The sequence below is a fragment of the Mesoplodon mirus genome (assembly GCF_964341445.2).
Source record: "Mesoplodon mirus genome assembly, chromosome: 6".
In the NCBI taxonomy this organism is placed as follows: Eukaryota; Metazoa; Chordata; class Mammalia; order Artiodactyla; family Ziphiidae; genus Mesoplodon; species Mesoplodon mirus.
The window spans coordinates 63,852,967-63,859,033 of NC_138982.1; positions in this window are offsets into that span (position 1 = coordinate 63,852,967).

The following is a 6,067-nucleotide window of genomic DNA, read 5'->3' on the forward strand; positions in this document are numbered from 1 at the left end:
AATTGTGTAGCTTTTATTGTGTGTTCCAGTGCATGTTGAGCATGCCCTTGTAGAAAGTAAAAGCTAATGTGCCATTTCTATAAAAAAGCCTCAGTCTCTGGACACCTCAATTTTTATAACAGTAAGGCTATTTCTACCTGGAGAAGGGTTACTAAAACTCACATATTAGCATCAAGCTGTACTGGAATCTCAAATTTCCCCAAAAGCAGCCTTCAGCATCTGTTAGATGAATGTCAAATGCTCTCTTGATGTCAGTATGTGGCATGCCTTGTGAAAAGTAACTCTGGTCCCTAGTGCAATCTCTTCAAGAAGCTCCTGGGTAAGTTAGGATATCTGGGCTTGGGTAAAATAGACTTATAACTCAGTATTTACTGGCCAAACATTAGGTTGTATTTCAGATTCTGCTATAGGGTATCCAGGCCTACAAGATGGGCCTGGACAAGGAAGTAAGATGCCTAAGCCTCAATATAAGTTGTCTACTAAACTGATATTAAGTAGTTATTCAATTTATAGCAGTTACTCTACTACTAGTAGTTGAGTAGTACTAGTTACTCCATTTATACTATTACTCAAATTATGGTAGGTAATAAAGATCTCAATAACCTCCAGGAAAAAAATTTAAATAGAGTACATTAGTCCCTCCTCATCTGCAGTTCTACTTTCTGCAGTTTCAGTTACCTGTGGTCAACTGCAGTATGAAAATATTAAATTGAAGTTCCAGAAATAAATAATTTGTAAGTTTTAAATTGCCATGTTGTTCAGAGTAGTGTGATGAAATCTTGCACTGTCTGGCTTTGTCTCACCCAGAGGTGAGTCATTCTTCTGTCCAGTGTATCCATCCTGTATAAGCTACTTCCTGGTTAGTACAGGGAAAAACATACTATGTGTAAGGTTTCATAGTATTCATGGTTTCAGGCATCCACCCAGGGTCTTGAAATGTATCCATCAGGGATAAAGGAGGACTACTATAACCTACTTTGTTGTTTGAGGAAATAATGATGGGAAGCAGCAGGACTGTGGACTAAATGCCAAGGTTTAGCATGAAGAGAATAAAGGCAGCAGAGAGTTACATCATCAGAATAGCAATAAAGACAAGAAACCCCAACTTGGAAATAAAAAAATGGACAGAAATTATAAGTTACTATTGTAATTTACTGAACATTTAAACTTAAAATTAACGTTGTAAATGCTGTGCACTTCCCATGAAAGCCAAGGAAGAAATGAGCGATGTTGGTAGACTGACTTGTTGGAGGGCTTTTTATCCTAAAGATTCCAATCCTTTACCATATATATGTTTTGCAAACATATTCTGATTCTGTGCTTTATCTCTTAATATGTGTGGTGGTTATGATATGCTTTGCCAATCATAAATTTTAAATTTGGTTAGTTAAAATCTAAATCCTTGTCCTTTAGAGTTCTAACTTTGCTATCTCTTTAAGAGAGGTTTTCTCCATGAGATTATTGAAAATATTCTTCCATATTTTATAGTTGTTTAAATGCTTATGTCTTTAATCCACCTGGCACTTCATTTGGGATATGATTTGAGACAGGAATCCACAAAGTTTTCTCCCCCAGAGCAATTTTTCCCAATAGTTTTATTTTATATTCTATCTTTCCTCATCCATTCAAAGTCATCATATAGTATATTCACAAATACACATAGATAAGATTTTGGATTCTTTCACTCATTTACTTGTCTAACTCTATGCTTGTGGCATCTGAGCAGCTACAGTAATATTTAAGAATTTTTTATATTTATTTCAAAGTGTTACTCCTTATCTCCATGCCAATAATTTTAATATAATAATAATAATAATAATAATAATAATAATAATAATAATAACCACAAAATTTGACATACAAATCTTCTAAACAAATCTTAAACCTTAAAACTATCATGTAACCTCTTTCCCCTTGCCACACATACACACCAATCCTTTTAGGATTTGATTTCAATTACTTTCTCTCATAGATTGAGGAAGTTAAATTTGTTAAATGAATTGGGGAAGAAGGGATAACTATAACTGTCATAGGCTACATTCACTGGAAAACAGACTTGGAGACCAAGATAGAATGTACTATATCCTCAAAAGAGAACAAAGTAAACAGTAATTGTCAGAAGGAGGAGATGAAATGTTGCAGGTCCAGTAACAGCCTCAGTCAACCTCAATGGGAACTCTGGAGTTAGAATGGTCCCTGGCCGGTCAGAGGTTTCCAAAGTTAGGCAGAAATAGCCCAATTCCTTCATCGATCAGTCATTGGGAATGAAAGAACAGGGAAGGGCTATGACCCTGGGCAAGGTGGCTCTCTTCAGCTGAAGCAATTTATAAAGGGGAAGAGAGCTGAAGACTGTCTGTCAATAGCACCCTTAGCAGTTATGGGAACAACTCTTTCAGCGAAGAAGAATCTGGATGGTACATAACACTGTCCACCACAACTTCACAATATCAATTCATTTTACCTTGATGGTCATCTCCATTTATTCTGGTCTTTAATTATGACTAGCAGTAAAGAAATTATATTTTTTCTTTATACAGTTCTGGAGTATTATGGTTTATATTGTTATTGGAAAGTTTCCCCTTTTTATTTTTTTAACCTTAATGTTATCTTTCATAAGAGTGATAAAGCTGTTGGTTTTTGCATACTAATCCAATATCTTCTTTTGGTTTCATTCATTTTTCTCTTTCTAGATTTTTATTGTTTTTGTTGAGTGTTTTGTTCACATATGTTTAGTCTCTTCTTCTATAATGAGCATGTTGAAAGATAATTTTCTCCTGAATCCTGTTCAGGCCTTACACTATGTGTGTTAATTAGCTGCATTTTCAAAATACTTTAATTTTAAATATTCTGCAACTTCAGTTTTGCTTTTTTTCTTAATCCAAAAGTATTTCAGAAGATTAAATTTTTTCTAAGTTGCTTTAATATTTTTGCAACTATTCTGTTTATCAATTACATTTGATTGAAGACTATTACTTATATGAATTCTAATTTGGGAACTATTTTAAGTCAACTTATGACAATTGCCACAAAACAAAACAAAAAAATGATGGTGGGGAAAATACTTTGGTTCAATTTCCAGATGACTAATTTGTGCATTTTGTGTTTTTATTTCCTTATCTAGCCCTTACATTTGTTTGTTTGTTTTATTTTAGCACTGGTATTCAAATGGTATTCTTCAATTCTTATTATAGCAGCTTTCTTATTTTACAAATGTGACTCAATTCTGAATATAGAAAAATTTCTACTTCATCTCCTCTATTAACACTTTTTAAATTTGACCTGGTTTCTCTATTCATTTTGGAGTATTTCTTGCTGTTGGATTAGTGAATCTCTCATTGAGAAAAGAATGGGAGATAAAGCACAAATAGGGAAGAAAAAAAAACATGAAAGAAAAAAAATAAAGTTATATTTATGGAGTGAAGACAGAATGACCATGTTTCTATAAGACACCTTGGCTGAGCAAAAAAAAAAAAAAAAAAAGAGTTACAGTAATATTTACAGAAACACTCCAAGGTCAATACACTTTCTTTCCTATAATTATTACTACCATAGCTTAAATATGTGAGGATTCTATTTGTAATACTGGTTGTTTTAGATATTAGAACAACTTTATGTTTCTTTAAGTTTGGGGTGGGGCAGATTTAGACTTGTTAATAGAATATTTGGTATTTTTAAAGAAATATTAAGTCCTTTATATCCACACTGCTGTGTTGTTTGCTTGAAGCTGGCAGGCATTAGAGAGCACAAGGACCCAGACATTGTGAAATCAATAACACAGCTCTGGGCTTTCCTGGTGGCACAGTTGTTAAGAATCTGCCTACCAGTACAGGGGACACGGGTTTGATCTGGGAAGATCCCACATGCCTCGGAACAACTAAGCCCGTGTGCCACAGTTACTGAGCCTGCAATCTAGAGCCCACAAGCCACAACTACTGAGCCCGAGTGCCATAAATACTGAAGCTCATGTGCCTAGAGCCAGTGCTCACAACAAGAGAAGCCACTGCAATGAGAAGCCCATGCACTGCAGCAAAGAGTAACCCCCGCTTGCCTCAACTAAAAGAAAGCCCATGCACAGTAACAAGGACCCAACGCAGCCAAAACTAAAATAAATAAATAAATTTATTTTTAAAAATTGTATATTAAAAAAAACCCCACAGTTCTCCATTTTAAAAAACTGCTAAAGTGTTCCATGCATTTGCTATAACCTCTGTACTGATGGTTTCATGTAAGCAACTTCAGTTTCTCCCATGACAAGATTGAGTGGATGAAATATCTACTATGGGATAATTTGTTAGATGTTAATGTGGAAGACATGAGACTGATCCGAAGAGAAAAGGAAAGCTTCTGATCCAAAGCCAAAAGGTGAAAGAGTGGTGATGTTTTCTAAATCTCTACTAAAGAGAGAGGGAAAAAAAGATGCATAAATAGATATTTAGGCCTTAAGGAAAATAAACCTTGTCTGACAAGACTCCCATAGGAAAGCACAATACTGAGCTGCTGGGTGATCAACCTTAACACACGTGCCAAGATTGAAACCCTCCCTAGACTACAATCCTTTCCATTTATGCATAGAATAAATGTGCTAATGTACTATGTAAGAATATAATATGAGCTTAACGGGTCTAATGATTAATAGGGTCATACCAGAAAAGGCTTCATCAGCAATAGAAAGAGTATGAAAACCATAAGTCTTCATTTTGCCTCTAAAATGTTGAATAAGTGTGCCTTAGTAAGTTATGTAATGTAAGGTTTAAAATATAACTGTTTTAGATCATCAAAAATAATTAAAAACAAGAAAAAATGCACTGTTTTAATAAAAAGAATTAGACTTTGTGCTAGAACTGAGGAGACAGAAGTGAATAAGACCAGATCCTTGAACTCTTTTATAAACACAGCATTACACCCTTTGTGACTACTGTGTTCTGTTTGATACCAAAGTATTTTTCTTACATCCTCTACTAGACTGTGAACTCATCTGGTCAGAGACCATACTGTCATTATTGAGGCTATTGCTGCTCTTACCATTCTACCTTACATGAAATCTTGTATTTAGTAGATACTTTGTAAATATTTATGAATGAATAAATCTATGTGAAAATGAATGAATGGATAGTATTTTAACCTAATAATTCTGTTCAATATATGCTGGAGATTATATTTTAGCTAATAAAAAAGTGGCTATAAGCCTCAAATGTTTGCTATTCAAAGGAGAGAAATATTTATGATTAATTTAAAGTAAATCAATATAAATAAATATTCATTTATTATCAAGCTCATGTGAGAAGCTGTTTAAGATGTTATATAGAATTACTTAATACAAGACATAACCACTACCCACAAGACACTGGGAAAAAAGAGCACAATTACTTGAAAATCTAAATCAATGAATGAGTATTTCTTACATTCTACATATTGTTATTTGTTTCATTCTGCATATTGTAACTGAGCTATGGGGAAATAATTCAGCTACAGGGCCTAGTACTTGAGGAATCAAACAGGCTAACCTAACTGTAAAAGTGGGGATTCCAGGTTATTGTTCAGGAAAGTGGAGCAGTATGGTGAAATGAGGAGTCATTATTCTGGGACATCTGGTCTCAGTTAGCATTAGCTTTCAAGAACCAGTCAGGAATGGCAATGAATAGAATTAGGAAGAATACTCAAGTTTCAACCAAATGAATTGGGAAAGAAGGAAAAACTTCACTCACTCACTCATTATTTTCATCACTGGATAGGCATATAATGAATATCTATTATATATGTCAAACACTGTGCTATGAGCTGAATTTTCAAACATGGTCCCTGCCTTCACAGAGTTTATAGTCTAGATATTCAAAGAAATAGATAAATTAAAAGGACTATTCAATGGCACAATTGCTAGATAATGGTGATATTGGAAGAAAATTTTGAATTGGCCTCAGCAAGAACCAGTTTATTACTACTGTGACTATACTGCAATCCATATAAAATTTAGGTTTGGGAGTTTAAGTTGAAAAATTTATAGAAATTTATACAGGTTCTTAAAAATGAAGAGCATTCCCATTCTATATGAAGAGATGTAATTCTTTGA